This window comes from Sciurus vulgaris, assembly GCF_902686455.1.
Source record: "Sciurus vulgaris genome assembly, chromosome: 11".
NCBI lineage: Eukaryota > Metazoa > Chordata > Mammalia > Rodentia > Sciuridae > Sciurus > Sciurus vulgaris.
The window spans coordinates 116,502,410-116,517,700 of NC_136472.1; the positions used below are offsets into that span (position 1 = coordinate 116,502,410).

The 15,291-nt window shown below is 44.0% G+C and overlaps 2 long non-coding RNA genes across 6 annotated transcripts in view; one reads left to right on the forward strand and one right to left on the reverse strand.

Annotated features, from left to right (window-relative positions):
* Nucleotides 1-2,132, reverse strand: part of LOC306640382 — a 42,691-nt gene extending 40,559 nt beyond the window's left edge. For all 5 annotated transcript variants that reach the window (XR_013757794.1, XR_013757795.1, XR_013757796.1 and 2 more), the window contains exon 1: nucleotides 1,930-2,132. This is a non-coding gene — a long non-coding RNA (uncharacterized lncRNA). The remainder of the gene's footprint in view (nucleotides 1-1,929) is intronic.
* Nucleotides 1-15,291, forward strand: part of LOC306640385 — a 138,870-nt gene that overhangs the window by 14,418 nt on the left and 109,161 nt on the right. The gene's annotated exons all lie outside the window — the stretch shown is intronic.

Consider the following 15,291-nt stretch of genomic DNA (forward strand, 5'->3'; position numbering starts at 1 on the left):
GTGGGATGGAGAGGAACAGTGGAAGGTTGCATCACACTGCACAGAATGGTATATATCGAAAAATTTATGAAGTATCTGTTTCTAGAATTTTCTATTTAATATTTTCAGAGCATGGTTGACTGCAGGTAACTAAAACTGAGGAAGGTGAAATTGTGGACAAGAGAGGGCAACCATATTCTTGTTTTAGGAACTGTGCAAATGCCGTTCCCATCTCAGAAATACTGAATTCCCAGCCCCGGCTCCTCTGATTTTTGCTCCCTTCATGAAGCTTTCCCTGTCCACCCCTCCCCCTGTCTGGGTATGTGCCCCTAATGCACGCCCTTTTAGTGTCCCGAGCCCACCCAGAGTAGCACTAGTCAGATTTTACTGAAGCTGTCTAGTTTGTTGTCTGTCTCCTACACTGAAAATAAGCTTCCTGTCTTGCTCATGGTTGTATCCTCAGTACCTGGCTCTGAAGAGATGCTGAACATATTATTGAGTGTGAGAATGATCCAAGCAGGTGAGACTTGTCCTCGGTGGCCACTGCCTCAGCATCCTGGTCTTTGCCTCTCTGTTCAGAGCTAACCCAGCCCAACTCAGCTCCTCCTTAGGTGGTCTCATTATAGTCTTCTTCTTCTGTTAAAATATGCTTCCAGAAAATAATCTGATAGACCTGATTCTTACATGTCTGATACGGCTAAGTGCCTGGGGAGCACAAACTGTGTCTGTGTGCCCAGCACGATGCAGAGCACAAAGGTATTCAGTAGATGCTTGCTGAATAAATTGCTTATGGTAGCTCAATACTGGGGTTAAGCCAAATGAATGTACCTCTAACTGTGTAATTTGTGGCATCAGGGAGCCAAGTGTGAGATATTTTGGGAAATAAAATGTCTTCCATTGTGCTTCCTAAAGACCACTAATTCAAATTCTTCCCCTTCCACCCAGGTCTAACTGTTAGGCTGGCCCATGGATAGTTTTGCACGTTGGGGTTGAGAGTAGGTGATAGGAAATGTTAGTGCAACTTGAATTAGGAGAGGTGTGGAAACTGAAGAAAGACAGCTGTTTTGTGAGGAAGAGTTTACTATCTTTACAGCTCCCAGATTTTAAGTCCCTTCTACGCCTTCAGTGCAGAAGTTAGTATTCTTCCGGGTTTATGAGTAACTTTGAGGTTCAAATTCTGAACTCCAATACTAGCTCTACTCAGTGGTCAATCTCGCTGGCTGTGGACAGGAGAGAACACAGGGAGGGCCCAGAGCTGTGAGACCGGAAGCCTTCCTCTCAGGGCCAGTCCTCATCAGGCCCCCTCTCTCTTTCCTCAGGGCCTTGGGGTTGTTCCAGCCATGGCTGCTGCCCAGTGTTCCACCTTTCTCCAGTTCCTGGTTGTTCTGTTTTCCATCTGCTCTGACTAGAGACAGAGTGTATCCAGGTGAAGGGACCTGACCACCCTTTCCACCTGCCAGAGAGGAGCGATATCTCTCAACAATGTTCCCAGGGTTTTGTAGCCTGCAGGAGGCCTGGGGAGCTGATGTAGTTACCACTTCTAAGATTTTTCCAGTCACCAGCTCAGAGAGAGCTTGTGGTAGACAGGACATGCGGGGGAAAGGGAGAACAGAATGCATTTCCTTCTGCATCTCTGATGTTTTAGCTTTGCTTCCCCCTGGGGCTGAGGCTGGGCAGGATGAGCTGGATTAGCTAACAGGGATCCTCTCTCCACCTTCCTAGATTCTCAGATAATATTTCTTTTTTGGGAAAGGATTCACAGCTCCTTTCTGGATTTAAGGTGTCTTGCATGTGGGCTTCCAATACCAGGCCACTTTCTTTCCCAGGCTGGTCTTTTCTTTCCCTCTCCTGGTCCAGCCTGCTTGAGAAAAATACTTTATTCTCAACTCTCACCAGTTTTAGCCACCCACCCCCATGCCCTGTCCCTGCCAGAGGCTATGAGCAGATTACCTGAGGTCATTTGGTCTTGACCGCTCAATGCCTCCTTCCCCGGGCAGCTTGCCCACCTGGGCCTGGGTTTATGAGGTCTTCATGAGATCTCCAGGTGGTCTAGCCTGCGGGGTTACATAAATGGTGAATGCATACAGATGGTACCCTTGACCAAAATAATGCCTGTACCAAGTCAGGTCAGGAAAACTATGTAAGAGCCACAAACTTCCCAGCCCCCAAGGCGACTACGGATCCCTTCCTTTCTGGAACATACCACCAGCCCGGGGATGGACTGTGACAAATATTTGGCCTCAGGCAGTGCCGGAGCCCAGGGAAAGCTTTAGTGGCATGTGTGTTTTCTCACAGAATTATAAAGCCCAGCAGCTCTCAGTGCCAGAGGCTGCAGAGGGTTTCTGCGTTTTTCGACTATTCATTAGTGATTACACACCCCCCTGAACACCTGCAAGACCAATTCATAAAGCAAGCATTCATGGACTTTGGCAAGGGCTTCATGGGAACTGCAGGGTACGGGGTACAGTCATTGTATCTCCAGATAAAAAACATTCTCTTACCAAGGAGGCCTCTGAAAATAGGAGCAGGCTGCAATTTCAGTTCAACACCACAGGGTATTAAAAAGAAAAGTGTTACTTCACCTCGCCTCTTTATAAAGTCAGCTCACTGTGGGGCTGTGGCATTCCTGGACAAATCCTCTTTCAGGACCCTTTCGGGGGCGAGAAGAGGGGAGTGGTGGGCACTGGGTTGATTGTGACAGGGGACAGCCCGGCCGTCCGTGCGTTGAGGCATGCTCTCCTGCAAGCTACACTGATTTACAGCAGGATAACAGGAAGCACGGAGCCTGGGTGGCCTGCTGTGTAATTCTGGGTGACAGATTGCTCCTGCCACTTATAAAAACGGCACCATAATTAATCCAAAAAGACCAACAATAATAAATAACCCATGTAAAAATAACATCTTTATACAGAATATGGGATGGCCTTGAACGGGATTCTTTTTCACCTTTATATTGTCTTCGGAGTGCTCTCCATTAAATGACAAAAGAGCAGAGGCTAGAACAGTCAGGCTCTGACAGATAAGGCCACATACAGGGCATCCTGCCTGAGCCCGAGTTGAGCGGGCAGAGCAAGGGGAGTCTGAGCAGTCCTGTGGGGACCATTTTACAGACTAGGGATGCTGAGTCTTTCTGGGCATCTGAAAACGTAAAAATATTTTGTCTATAGAAGAAGCAAGCTGAAATTTATTTTGATCCGCTAGTGGATGAAGTTGGCTTGCCCAGGTGATTTAATGGGGCTTTTCTTGAGTGAATGTGTGTGTGTGTGTGTGTGTGTGTGTGTGTGTGTGTGTGTGTGTGTGTGTGTATGGGGTGAGGGGGAGGCTCCAAATATCTCCCCTACTCTGCCAGTGTAGACAGCCCCCAGTGCTCAATTAGCCTCCCAAAGAGCTTCATTTTCTGAGAACGGCTCATACACAAGGAGCGACGGTGCCCGCAGTATGTTTCATCCCCACACATATAAACACGCATCGTCGCAAATTCATTTCAGTTAGAAAGGACTTTAATAGGACATCTGGTGGTCTTCCACTACTTCTTGTCAAGACAAAGTAGGCTCGCTTGTTAATATCCTCTAGCCACCAGTGGATGACTCGGATCTCCAGAAATAATTTTTTTTTTTTTTGTCTCTTGTGATTGATTCAGCTAGTAAAAGGGGGCAAAAACAAAACCCAAGAAACAGTGGTCAGAATGTCCAGCTGTATCACTGCCCTGAAGGGTGGGGAAAGCTCTGACCAGGGACTTACAGCAGAGGGAGCGATAGGGTGATGGGGTAATAGGGGTGGATGTGAAGCAGTACTGAGCATCCTACTCTGCTTCCATGGGGGGAGGTGGAAGAGAATCATGCCTAAGATTATGGATTGTGGAGCTGACTCCCTGAGTTCAAATCCCAGTGCTGCTACTTACCAGCTGTGAGACCTTAGACTTGTTTCTTTAACCTCTCCAGTTTTCAGAGTTGAAGGAACATCCTTAGCTCCAAATGGCATAATGATCCTTCCATAGGTTATTCCATGTATCAATTAAGCCAATTAACACGTGCAAAGCACTTTAAACAGTGCCCAGCTATATAAATGTCAACTGTCCCCAGTTAAATTATCCGGATCGTTGGCTATTGATGAAGAATCGTGTGCATCATCCATCGCATCCCTGGTGATGATAGCTCGACTCCACGATTTAGAATCACAAATTAGTAAGCACTTACTTACTGCACACCAGATACTGCGCCTGCCTCAACTCTGTCAATACTTACAATGCTCCTCACTTGACAAAGGAGAACCCTGAATTAGGGAGAGTAATTAGTTTCAAGATAACACAGCTAGTAAAGAGTCGATCTAGAACTTAGTCCAGGTTGGCTCCAGTGACTGCAGTTTTAAGCAACAAGCTGTACTAACTGTGTTGGCCTCTGAAGAGTTAAAAGCTATGGCAGATTTTGCTTTTCATCTTTTTTTGTTGTTGTTGTTATTGTTCTTAGTGTCCTGATCTGTGCTTTTGGAGGCAGGGTGCAGGCAATGAGGGAAGTTGGTGAACATTCCTTTTCACATAGCAGTAGTGTGCACAGACCCAGGGCCATGAGCAGACAGCACCCATTCTGGACTCAACTTAACTTGAGTTCATAGCTGGCCACTGCCCCTCAATGTCCCATTATTGCTAAAAAAAAAAAAAAAAAAAAAAAATCTATATCCTCATCAGTAAAATGAGAATGGTAAAAAGCTACTTTGAGAGACTTTCTTCATGTTTAAATACAGTTATAATTGACAAAGACCTGGCATATGTTTGCCACTTAATAAAGGTACGTCTTATTGTTATTAGCAACGGCCAACTCTTTAAAGATGTTTTAAAGAAGTAGAAGCTGATTAATAAAATGAGAAAATTCAATCAGCTGCAATCATAGTCATCACATCAGACACAAAAATGTGACATCAATTTGATCTTCTAGTGTCAACATATTAGCAAAGTCATTTGAAACAAGCTCTTATTCGAAATAATTCAATCTGTATAGAAAGTCAATGAAATCAGGTATCCGCTTTATCGAATTTCTCCCAATGGTAGGAGTTTTTTGTTTTCATGTGGATAATGCCCTCCGCTTTGTGGATGGAGGTAACCGTGTTCTGAAATGCTTGAAAAGAGCAGCTGGATTTTCAGCTATTCTCCTCTTCATGTCACCTGTTAACTTGAGGCTCGATTCAGCTCCGTCCACAACGTAAACTCCAAGTAGCAATAATGGAGAAGGTTGTCAGTTATCTAATCATGATGAAATGCTGGATAATTTAGGCAGGATAAAAAGCTTGCTCTTTTCTGGATGATCTGGTTAATTATCTGGTTAAATTAGGTTAAAACCTTTTCGTCAGGGTCTTTAATTATCTGGAAAGCCAGGTAACTGTGTCTTTTTAAGAGCTTTTAGGCTTGAATTATTCATCGACATAACCCAGCATCCTGGGAAGATTCCCAATTCTTCACCTGCCTTTTTGTGCACAGATTTGGATTGAGACTCTTGAGATGTTCCATTTACACTTTCTTGTGGATGCAAAATATTCAAACCGTCTCCATTTTTTTTTTTTTTCTTACACAAAAGAGAGAACCAACTTTGAGCCGTGAGGGTGCTGGTGCTCAACTTGGAAGATCGGTAGCAAATTTTCCCGAGAGACACAAACAAACACATACATAACTAGAATATCAATGAGGTCTTTTTAGAGGCGACACATTAAAATGCAAGGCAGGAGATAATGAGATAAGCAGCAAGTTACAGGTTTCTTAATTCTAGCGTGAAAGGAGAGGGGGAAAAAAAAGAGAGAACAGAAAACCCCCCTGAAGGAGCTCAGCACAAGGAGGTGCTGAACTTGGTATTAAGCTTGCTTGGGGAGGGTGTTAAGGGGGTGTTCTCTTCAGTGACCTCAGTGACACAAATAGAAGTGAAAAAAACATCTTGTAGGTGATGGGGTGATATTAAAACCAAGCAAAAGCATTTTTTCTCAGTTCCTGGCTTATGACTGTTTCCTACTTCTACCAGCATATATAATATAAGTCAAATATAGGGCATCTTTTCTGGTCCTGTTTGACTCCTTCCTGACTATTAAGGAGAAAACATTGTTACCATTTCTTGAGAGCAGATTGTACCAGATATTGCACTAGGGGCTTTGATTTTTTTTAGCCCTTATGGGGCAACCCTGCTGAATGACATTGTTGCCTTTTGGTAACAGATGAAGAGACTGAGGCTCCAGAGTTATTACTTAAGGAATCAGACCCAGGATGCTCAGACTGCAAAGCCAGGCTTTATTCATAACTGCCCTCTGAACCAGTTATACACAGACTAATGGTCTATCTCCCACATGTTAGTCAGAAATGGGAAAGAAATACAATCAAGAGTCTGGGGTTATCTAGTGGATATGCAGTTGAAAGAGCATTTGACTTGGAGTTGGAAAATCTGAGTACCAGGCTACTGCTGTCTTTAGCTGTGTGGTTTTGGGAAAGTTACTTAACTTCTCTGAGTTGTTTTCCTCATTGTTGTAACTGAGCTACTAGTAACTATTTTTCTGGGGTGTTCTGAGTCCTAATTGATATGAGAAACTGTGAAAGTTCTCCATACACGTAAAAGAAAAAAACAAAACAAAACAACAACAAAAAACAAAAATGAAAAACAAAGTCCACCCTCCAGGAGGAAATCAGAAGTAGTTATGTACTTTGAACTTGGCTTCCTCTCTCCTTCCACAGTTGTGGTCTTCATTTAAGCCTCTTCTTTTCTTCTTTTGCAATATTCCCTATCGGTTTTACTGTCCTGGAGCTTGATCTCTAAACCTAAAGTATGATCACGTGATTTCCTGCCTAAAATCCTCCACTGGTGCCTCATGGATTATGGAGCAGGATCCAGTTTCCTCCCAGCAACGTGCATCTGCAGCTCTTTGGCCCCGCCCCCTTGATACACTCCTGGTCATGACCGGCTGTACCACTTGCCCATTCTACGCAACTACTTGCAATTAAAAAATGAAGGGTAATCTTTCCTGCCTTCAGGTCTTTGCTCGGTCCATCCCCTTTATTTGGAACGTCCCTGAGCTACAGCACCACCTCTGCTCTGAAGCCTTTGCGAGTCTTCCACCCAGAATGTGTTGCATCCTCACACCGCAGCCCCGAATTTGCCACGCTGTGGCAGTGGTTTCCTTACCTGTGTCTCGTCAGTTGGATGGGGAGGTCCTTGAGGGCAACACTGGAATGCTTTATCCTTAGCACCAAGCGCAGTGCTTGGTCTGCATCTCCTATTCCATCAAAGACGGTGCGTGGGAGTCGGCAGAGGACCACCCGAGGGTGCTGCCTTTTCCCGGGATCACCTCTCTCCCAAGCCCGCTTCCTCCGCGTTGATGGACTGGCTGGCTAAGTGGGCACCCCCTCTCTGCCTGCCTCCAAGACATCTCTCCTGAGACATAGCTTTCAGGAGGGCCTGAATCTTGGTAGTGGCCATGGGGATGGAAAGGGAGGGATGGGTTTAAGAGATCTTAAAAACTATTCTAAAATAGAATAATTAACAGAAATGATCTTCTGTGAAGTTCAAGGTAGAGAAGAGTGCTCAGCATGACTTATCCCAATGAGTCGGGCAGATGAGCACGATATCTCCAGGTATCTCTCGCTATTAGTCCTTCAGAAAAGGGAGAGAACTCTCTGCCTGTGGGGTCATGCCCACGCTGATCTGAATGATTCAGAGCGCACAGAACAATGGGGGTCCAGGTGGTCAGGTAGCAACCAGTGAACTCAGCCTTTCAGGAGGAGGAAAGAGAGGAGGCTCAGAGGGATTTGTACTCCCCGTGAGGGCAGAAAGATTTCTGACCTTACTAGTCTGAACTGACAAAGGGATGGCTCTGTTGTCCTTTTGTTCAACATCAAGGTGAAAATCCTAGAACTGTTTGGTTCACCCTGAACTTCCTCCAGTTTTCTTTCTAAATATTTGACAATTCAGAGAAGGGCTGAATTGAGTTTATTTATTAATATTTTTATCACTTTTATTAATTTTATGCTTCAATGGCATTATTTAACAGGGAGAGGGTTGGCATTCTACACACTTTGGTCGATCTGATAGCTCCCCGTTTGAAAGTCTATAACCACCAATCTCCACATTCATTTGCAGATGAGGAAAGAAGCTCTGGAACTTGAGTAGACTCCTCCTCTTTGGCAGTAGTGTCAATTCAGCTCTTGTGCACTTCTCACTCCCTGGAAGCCTCTGACCTTCCCAGCCAAATGCTTACAGGACAGGAGGCTGGCATGCCACAGATGACTTAGGTACACTTTCTGAGGTTCTGGCTGTGCAACTCGGTTTAGAAGTTGTCTTGGTCTCAGGACTTGACTATTTCAAAAATTTCAGTTTCAAGAAAGAACTATTTTGTATCCATATTTCCTACACACTGGGGGTGGGGAAAAGGCTATTCACTTCAGTTTTTAAAAAATACTGATGGTCTCATTCCCAGAGCTTGCATTTTAATTGGTCTGGGTGCAGTGTGAGCCCAAGGATTTTTGCAAGATCCTCGTGTGTCCCTAGTAGACAACCTGGGCCTTGGTTAGCTTTGAATGATTCACAGGAGACACAGGCCTGGCCTTGCCCAGGTGGCTGTTCTGAGAACTTGAGGAGAGAATCAGAATGAGAACAAAGAGGAAGGAAGTTGAGACATAAGAAAGTATGCAGGATGGAGTTGTGTTATTAACCAAACCCAGTAAAGTGGGGAAAAGATATTTTCATTTCTGCCAAAGGCCATATGCGAGCGTCTGTGGGGAATGCATAGCCATAGCTTTGTGACTGAACCAATAATTCATATCTGATTCAGAAGCCGACTTTGTTGGATTACAGCTCTACAGCTGTTCTCAGTCTAAGCCCAGCCTCTCCCAATGGGACTGATTGTAGCAACACGTCTCATTTATAGATCTCATATGCAGGGGCCCTGGGACCTAAATTAAAACCTTGTGTATGTTACTTTGGTGAATTCAATTCAAAACATTTTGAGTTCTCCAAATAGGCCATTTTCATTCAAGAGGGGAGGAGGAAACACAATGGAAAGGAAATGGATCTTTTATATTCATCTTTCCTGCTTTTGGTAGGAGGTTGGGACACAAAGACAATAAAAAATAAGTTCTAATAAAATGTCGAGGCTTTGGTGAGCTTGGTATGGGCATGTTGCAGGGGAGGAGAGGGAAAGCAGGCAGACAGGGAAGGAGAAGTATGAGATTCTGGAACCAAGAGATGGAATTAAGAGATTCCCTAGCATCTTCTGGAAGAAGATCAGGTCAACATTTATTTGTTCTGGAAGACTGTTTTCAAGTTGCCAAAAATAAACAAAACTAAGACCCAGAGAGCAGAAGAGTCTTGACCAATGTTATCCCATCAATTAGCAGCAGGGTGGAGCTGAGAACTCTGTATCCCTCTCAGATCTCCTTGAAGGTACTATATGATTCCAGGGAGACCCAAGAGGAAGGAACATTCTAGATACTTCCAGAATAGGGTAAGGCCAAGCTTTTGAGAAAATTTTCAGGAGTTTCAGGTCAAGAGAATTCCCTTGGGGACAGTTGTGGCAAACATTTAGAGGAGGAATCTGTGAAGACCTGTGAATAACCAGATTTCGGAGAAGGGGTAAGAGGACAGTGAATCAGAGCAGGACACTTGTCCTAGAGCTGCTTTGGCTGCCCATGGCCGAGTGCTCTCTGTTCACCGCACTGCTCCATTTTCACCGATTTCTCATTCCTTATTGGGAACGTCAGGGTGAAATAAGAGGAAGACAAAGAACACAACCCCAGGGACAGAGCAGAGCCCAGGACCGAGGTTGGGATGTGACAGGATGTGACAGCCTACTGAATACAACAAGAGCATGCTGAGCACCCTCTGTGTGCCAGGTGCTGAGGATGCTGAGGTCCTTACCCCACAGAGAATGCCAGCAAGTGACTCTGAATGACCTCTAAGAGGAAGTGGGGGAAGCAGCCAGGGCCTAGGGTGCAGAAACTTCCACAAGGAATGACTTTTAAGCTGGTTCTTATGGGATGAGTGGGACAGTGTGAGGGGATTTAGCAAAGTTAGGACAGAAGGCAAAGACAAGGTCATGTGAAAAGACACCGTACATCTGGGGCTTGGTGACCAGTCGGGCACGACTAGAGAGTTAGATGTGAGGGACCACAGGAGAAGCGATGTGTGGCCAGGTCAGAAAGCCACAGGAAGGAGTACAGACTGTTTCCTAAGGGCTTGGGCTGCAGGTGGGGGCTTAACAAGCCAAGGAATGGCATCGTCAGATGGGAGTTTCATGAAGTGGTCAGCTTTGACCAGAAGGATCAAGAAGCGGGAGGGGTGTAGAGCTGGCAAGAAGGTGTAGAGTCCAGGTAGAGAATGATCTGGGTCTGGGGTTAGATATGGGAGACATCAAGCCAGGATTTGCTGGATTTGGAGAAGAGGGACAAGGTCCGTGTCAGGAGACGATGATTCTTTCATTTTTATCCTTCAAACATCCACGCTTCTCTGTCCATCTGGTTTACTCTGATTATTTGGATACTGGCTCCAATTCTATGAACAGCTCTTCTCTTTACTGGAGGGCCAAATGCTTTCTTCCTGTCTATTAAGAAATCAAGGGCTAGCCTTGTCACTCTTTCTCCTCCTTGATTACTCTCACCGTTCTTCCTATTGATGCCACGTCTAGATGTGCCGTTTGGGAAGATAAGCTATTTATATCCCAAATAGAGGAGCCTAAAGCAAAGTTTTAGGCTGCTCTTTGTAGCCACCCTGACTTCCATCCTATGTAATGACTTAATTTCTTATATGCACATTTGAAAGAGCTTACTGTGTATCAAGTACTGTGCCAAGTTCAAGGGAGTAATCAGGCCAAAATGAAAGGCGTCGTGAGTGAGCCAGGAGTCCAGGCAATGAGAATACTAGGGGGACTGGAGCACCAGGGCCAGCCCTGTAGAAGAAGCGGCAATTGCAATTGAAGTGCTTTGAATTGAAGCTCTGCATGAGAGAAATGGAAGACCAAAGGGATGGGGGTGGGAGGGGAGCTTAGAAAAGATGCGCATCAGGAAAGGTCTTTGCCCTAGCAAATGACAGATGGGCAGTGAAGGAAAGCGTCTGGGAGGCAGAGATGGGGCTGGATTCTACTGTGGGCTTCCCAAGCGTCTGGGGGTAGCACTGTCCAGACGGAAGCATTTGCACTTCCATCTGAATTGCCTCATGACCCGCACTGTGCACTGGCAGGATGAGTGGACAGAATTCTACAGCTTCATTTGTCCAGAGAATCATGTCAGGTAACTGCTTTTTGGTCTGTGGATGAATGGGCAGGAGATTGCACCTCTCAGCTTGGTGGCACTAGCACCTCACTCTAATTAGCTCAGATACAGGTCACAACCTCTTCCCTTTTGCTTGGGACCCAGTCCAGTACATCCTCATAAATAAAATCCCTTTCTGACACAGCTGTAGCTAAATAAATGTTTTTGCAATGAGGCACATCTTGTATTTTCTCTTTCCTTATCTTTCCCATTTGGAATTTGCTAACCATGGTGAAGCACAATCAGATTGCGTCAGGTAGAGAATACCATGCTGGGCAGCTATATCCCCCTCCTGTAAGACACTCTGCAGTTTAATGGGTGAGATAAAAGCAAATAAAAATGAGAAGAATATAACAATGAGGAGTCTGAGGGTCTTAGTGGTTCTAGGGTTGTAGGGTGGTCAAATAATTCCTTATGAATCTCTATGATATGGTAGTACTCAGGGCTTTTTTCAAAGCCTACCATGCCCTATTAGTAGAAAAAGTCTGACCTCAATTGGTCTCAGCTAGTGGGCCACACAAAAGGTTGGTTTGTGAATTCCATGTCATCACGGCTTTGTGTGAATCTGAGCAGGGGTTTGGGTTAGCTTCAGGGATAACCTCTGCTTCCTCCTGATCATCCTACTCATCATCTGCTATGGTTTGAATGTGTTCCCAAAAGTTTATCTGTTGGAAAGTTAACCCCTAAATTCATATGCTGATGGTATTTGGTGGTGGGATATTGGGAGGTAATTAGGATTAGATGAGGTCATGAGTTTGGAGGCCCAGGATGCCATTATTAATGAAGAGGAAGAGAGACCTGAGCTAGCATGCTTGCTTGGTCTTGCCATGTGATGCCTTCACCATGTTGGGATGCAACAAGAATGCCCTCACCATGCTCTTGGACTTCCCAGCCTTTAGAACCTTTATTCATTATAAAGTACCTGGTCTGTGGTATTCAGTTATAGCAACAGCAAATGGACTAAGACAGCATTCCAGGCCAAATCACTTCTGTCCGAATCACTCCTGCAGACTGACAATGTTATCCATTTCAAATTCATAAATCTCATTGTCTGTACCTCTCACTTGCAAGTAATTACATATTATCTTGCCAATTGCTTGTATTATTATATTTTCTAAAATAAATTGATCCTTGTAATGTTACTTAAATTTGTACATTTATACTTTGTCTAAATAGATTGTGAGCTTCATATGAGCAAGGGTCAGATCCAATGCTTCATTGCATAGTAATAGTACTTTGCATTTTTCTGGTATTTGAAGTTTATAAATTCCTTCCACATATATCACCTTACTTGAGCTTCACAATAATTCTGTCACTTTGGAAGAGCCAGTGTTATTAGTATCCTAATTGCTTAGCTAGGGAAGCCTGGAGTAAGAAACATGAAATGATTTGCCTAAAGTTATACTATACCAAGTTTTCTGCAGAGCTGAGGATACTGAAGGTGCTCAATAAGTATCATTGATTTATCTGTTCATTAAATCCTCACGAAATCCCACAGGCAGCCTGATGATTTGGACAATAGGATTTGTAGTTTGGGGAGATGATCGACTGAAAAGACATCCTGAACTCATTGGCTTAATATGCAACCTTCTGTTGCAGTCCGTCTGAAATGCATTTGGTGAATCAGGCCAACACGGATGGTGAATCATGTTCACATCAACTTCTCCCTCTTATTTTCCTCCAAAGAAAGTTTCAGAGGATCTCTTTGCTGTTTCACCTCTCCCTTTCATACTGCCTATAAAGGCACAGGTGGGGGTAATGAAACCGTGGGTTTTAAATTCTTCTTTCCAGATGTCAGCGATTTAGTTCTTGCAATATTAGTTGGCAGCCATATTCCATTTTAGAAGTGTTAGGATTACTTGAAACCATATGACAGAACCGTTTTACTTATGGAACCAAATGCTGAAAAAAGAACTTCAGTAGTAAAAGTGGTGCAACAAAAAAGTAATTCGTAAAGAGGGATTTTATACCCTTGATAGTTCCAGGAGTCTGTCAACCTGGGAAGGACAGAAGTATAGAACGCTTGTTAACCTCCTGGGTGTGCACAGGGTGCTTTTCTACCCAAGTCTGTGCAGCACAAAGTGAATCTAGAAATTGAGTCAGTGAGCTGTTCCTACCCCCTCTGCTCCTCTTCTGTCCTCCGTGTGTTTAGATTGAAGTAAAGTTTTCAATTTGTCTGAATTACCTGAAAAGTCGTAAGGATAAATGAGGTGTGAAAGCACTTTGAAAGTAGAGATGTGCTTTGAAGAACCCAAACCCAATCTAAACAGAATTCTCTGCACTCTACGATCCAAGAAGAAAAGAAAGACGACAGTGATCAAGATTAAATGGACAATGAGGTCAAAGAGATGTGGACTGGCCCAGGGTGGGTCCTTGAGTCAAAGGCAGCCAGTGGAGCAGACACAAAAAAATGGATCTTAGTTAGAAGGTTTGAAACCCAACCTCACTTACTTGTGGTGTAACCAGGATGATTCATTAGGTTTCCTGGAGTGTGTTTCCTTATCAGTGAAATGGTGATAATAACGCCTGCCTTACAGGATGATTGCAAAGAGCAAAGGAGGTGAACTCTGCAAACGGAAAGGTGCTAGCCAAAGATGAGGTCTTGCAGGTATTGTTCAGAACAGTGTCTACAAAACTTTGCATGTGCATTTATGGAAGTATGTTGTGGTTTTCAATGCTCCAATGGGTAAGATCGAGGTACCAAAATGTCTATAATAGTGGAGTAAAGACTCGCTTATGACCATTATTGACTGATTCTGAAAGCAAATTCATGCCTTTGAGAAAACAAGCCCAACCCTTCCCAGGACACCCTTTTCTCTTGCCAGGATGATCTCTAGACCCCAGACAGCCTGGGCTTCCTTACAGCCTCTGGATTTCTGTCCAGCTGGTCTTTCTGCCAGGCTGGGATGGGAGAGGGGAGGTTCACCTCCATTTCTGCTGCCATCTTGTCCCTTGGCAAGCCTCCTTTCTCTCTTGTCTGCTGTGGAGATTCTTCTTGAGTTCCCCAGGTAAAATTACGTCTCCTTCCAGAATTATGCCACAGAACTCGATTCCCTTTGTAGCTTAACGTTGGTTAATTGTTCCAGATCTCTTCTGTCAGGATTGTGAGTTCTGCCTGGGTGGGGGAAGGGGGGCTGTCTTGTTGAACTTGGTATCCTCACCACAGGGCTCCCGTTCACACCCAGGAATCCATAGCTGTCTGGAATCCCTGTGGGTGGCTGGTCTGGGTTGGACAACAGCCCCCAGCGCCCCGACTGACATAGGTGGCAGGTCCTTGGGAAACCATTGCTGGCTGACTGCTTCATTTTCAGCAAAGACATTCAGAAAGGGATTCCTAATTAATCCTGTTTGTTGCAATCTGAGGTCTATCAAAACCATTTCCTTCCTTAGAGCATTCTGGTCCCCAGAGTTAACACAGAACTGAAGTCTTTAAGGTTAGTTTTTTATTTCTATATTTTTTTCTTTCTGATATTAAAAGTAGCAGACACCCAATTTAGAACATTTAGAAAAAAGTATAAAGAAGATGATGATAACAATAAAAATAATACAAGATGGAGATACATTGTTCTATTTTTATTGGGTATGTGTGTTTTTTTAGATTAAATATTGACATAAAATTTCATGCCACTTTTTGCACAGTAGAACATCCAAGACATTTTCCACATTATTAAAAATTTTGACCAAGTCTATTTTCAGTGACCACGGACTGTCCCACATATGGATAGACTATCACTGAGCCAGTGCAGTGTACCCGTCATTTAGAATGGATCCTATTTTTCTTTGTAATGAAGGATTTGTACTTGAAGATCTTTATTATTATTATTTTTTTATGTCTTGTGTTTCAGATATTTTCCTTAGGGCATTTTATTAGAAGATGGATCACTCAGGTGTAAGTATTTTTAAGTTCTCTGAGTATATTTCCCCAACATTATTTCTGGAAAGATCGTACCAATTGTGTATTTTTTCATTAGTGGGTATTTGAGTTCTCATTTCATGGTGGTCATTCTGTATTTTACAGCTTTATGCTGTTTTGTTGACTTCAT